The sequence below is a fragment of the Acomys russatus genome, chromosome 14, assembly GCF_903995435.1.
Source record: "Acomys russatus chromosome 14, mAcoRus1.1, whole genome shotgun sequence".
Classification (NCBI taxonomy): domain Eukaryota; kingdom Metazoa; phylum Chordata; class Mammalia; order Rodentia; family Muridae; genus Acomys; species Acomys russatus.
In genome coordinates, this window is record NC_067150.1 from 8,831,048 (window position 1) to 8,834,198 (window position 3,151).

At 43.3% G+C, this 3,151-nt stretch overlaps 1 non-coding gene across 1 annotated transcript; it reads left to right on the plus strand.

The window, feature by feature from the left end:
• The first annotated feature begins 2,717 nt into the window (after positions 1 to 2,717).
• On the plus strand, positions 2,718 to 2,824 carry LOC127198842 (U6 spliceosomal RNA). The gene has a single exon (XR_007831880.1). It is a non-coding gene; the product is annotated as a U6 spliceosomal RNA (small nuclear RNA).
• Positions 2,825 to 3,151: the final 327 nt, after the last annotated feature.

Genomic DNA, 3,151 nt, shown 5'->3' on the forward strand with positions numbered 1-3,151 from the left:
AACAAATGGTGCTGGTCTAACTGTATGTCAGCATATGGAAGAATGCAAATCAATCTATATTTATCACTCTGTACAAAACTCAAGTCCAAGTGTGTCAAAGACCTCAACATAAAACCAAATCCACTAAATCTAATAGAAGAGAAAGTGGGCAATAGACTTGAACTCCATGGCTACAGGAGAAAACTTCCTGAACAGAACAGCAACAGCTCAGGCAGTAAGATAACAATTAATACTTCAATAAGGAAAAGGACACTGTCAATGGGGCAAAACAGCAGCTTACAGGTTGGGAAAAGATCTCTGCCAATCCTACATCTGACAAAGGGCTAATATTCAAAATATATAAAGAACTCAAGAAGTTAGACACCAGCAAACCAAACAACCCAATTAAAAAATGTGATACAATGCTAAACAGAGAATTTGCAACAAAAGAATATATAATGGCCAAGAAGCACTTAAAGAAGTGTTCAACATCCTTAGTAATAAGGGAAATGCAAATCAAATGACTCTGAGATTCCATCTTACACCTATCAGAGCAGCTAAGATAAAAAAACTCAAGTGACAATATATGCTGGCGAGGTTGTAGAGAAAGGGGAACACTCCTCCATTGCTGGTGGTAGTGCGAACTTGCACAACAACTATGGAAATCAACCTGTATGTTTCTCAGAAAATTGGGAATAGTGGTACCTCAAGACGCAGACATACCACTCCTGGACATGTACCCAAAAGATGCTCCACATACCACAGGACACTTGCTCAACTATGTTCACAGCAGCTTTATTCGTAATAACCAGAAAGTGAAAGCAACCTAGATGCCCCTCAATAGAAGAATGGATAAAGAAAATGTGGCACATTTTCACAATGGAATACTACTCAGCTATTAAAAACAAGAAGAGAAAAACAAAAACAAGAAGAGTAAGCAAATGGGTAGAACTAGAAAATATTATCCTGAGCATCCTGAGTGAGGTAATCCAGACCCAGAAGGAAACCCATGGTACATGCTCACTTGTAAGTGGATACTATCCATAAAGTACATGAAAGCCATGCTAAAACTGACAGACTCACGGAATCTAAATAACAAGGGAGTTCCAGGGAGAATGCTTCAATATCACCCAGAAGGGGAAATAAAATAGGCATTGGAGGTGGAGGGAGAGAGAGAACTGGGTAGGAGAGCGGATGAGAAAAGGAGCAGGGCTGGGATTTTGACATAGGGAGAGAGGCCAGGTGAGAGAATAGATTAGAATTGGGGTGGGGGCATCTCTGGGACATACCAGAGAACTAGGATAGGATAGGCCACAGGAAGCCTATGGGGACCACCCTAGCTGAAACTTTTAGCAGTGGGAGATATGGAGCCTCAAGTGGTCACCTCCTGTAGCTACTCAGGACTTCCAGTGGAAGGGTAAGGACACCAACACACTCACAAAACCTTTGACCCAAAATTTGTCCTGCCTACAAGATGTGCATGGACAAAGATGGAGCAAAGATGGAGGGAACAACCAACCAAAGACTGGCCCTACTTGAGACCCAGTCCTTGGAAAAGAACCAATCCCTGACACTATTTATGTCCCTCTGCTATTCTCACAGACAGGAGCCTAGAATAGCTCCTCTGAGAGGCTTCACCCAGATGATCATGGAAACAGATGTAGAGACACACAGCCAAACATTAGACAGAGCCTGGGGAGTTCTATGGGATAGCTGAGGGGATGATTGAGGGAGCTAGAGAGGTCAAGGACTCCACAACAAAACATAAAAAGTCAACTAACCTGAGCCCATGGGGGCTCACAGAAATTGAACCACCAACCAAAGGGCAAACATGGACCAGTCCTAGTCCCCTTTCACATATACAGCAGATGTGCAGCAGCTTGGGTCCCCCAGGGACTGGTGCGGGCTTCTCTGATTCTGAGGCCTGCCTTTGGATCCTGTTCCCCTAACTGGGTTGCCTTGTCTGTCCTCAGTGGGAGAGGATGTGCCTAGTCCTGCAGTGACTTAATGAGGTAGGGTGTGTTAGTACCTATGAGGGACTTCCTCCTTCTCTGAGAAAAAGAAGGGAGAAACGGGAGGGGTATGCGAGGGGGATTTGCAAGTGGACTGTGATTTGGATGTAAAATGAATAATAAATTAATTAAAAAGGGAAAAGTTGGTGTCACTCAAATATTGATGCTGACTGTTGGAGCTTCTGCCATTGAGGAAATACTGACAATGCATTTGTTTTCAAGTTATTGTTTTCTCTCTCTCTGTGTGTGTGTGTGTGTGTGTGTGTGTGTGTGTGTGTGTGTGTGTGTGTGTGTCTGTGTATCTGTGTGTGTGTGAGAGAGAGAGAGAGACAGAGAGAGAGAGACAGAGAGAGAGAGAGAGAGAGAGAGAGAGAGAGAGAGAGAGAGGTTTATGCCATAGTACGACTGTCAGGAGAAAATTGTCTCCTTCCACCACGTGGGTCCTGAGCACTGAACTCAGGTCAAGCTCTGTGGTAGGCCCCACACATCTGTGCTTATAATGATTTGTTTTATGCACATAAAAACATCAGTAGAAACTTGTGATTGTCACTGTACCCTGAAATGTCATAAACTTTATCTGCTGGATGTGAGCCATGCCAAGTCTGTACCCTTCTTCATCTACTAGACTGTCCAGAGGCCAGGGGTCCCTGGCCCTCCCCAGATGACCTCTCATCAGCTCCTACCAAGAAGATGGGGAAGGTTTTAAAGAGAAATAAAAAGAAACCCGTGCTCGCTTCGGCAGCACATATACTAAAATTGGAACGATACAGAGAAGATTAGCATGGCCCCTGCGCAAGGATGACACGCAAATTCGTGAAGCGTTCCATATTTAAAAAAAAGAAAAAGAAAGAAAGAAAGTATGATACAAATTCAGGAGAAATCCACTTGTAATCCTTGCATTAAAGTTAAACCCACTAAAAAAAAAAAATAAAAATAAAAATAAAAAAAAATAAAAAGAAACCCACTCCACATTGCAGACTTCTCTCACATCTTCAGCAGAGTTTTATTACTGACTCAGCTTCATATTTCTACTTCATCCAAGACAATCACATAGCATGTCTTCATCCTCTCCAGCACCAGCAAAGAGTCACCTTAACTGTCATCACCAGTCAGGCACCTCCCCAGACATCTGCAGCTATGTCCTCCATGGGCCTTGTCTC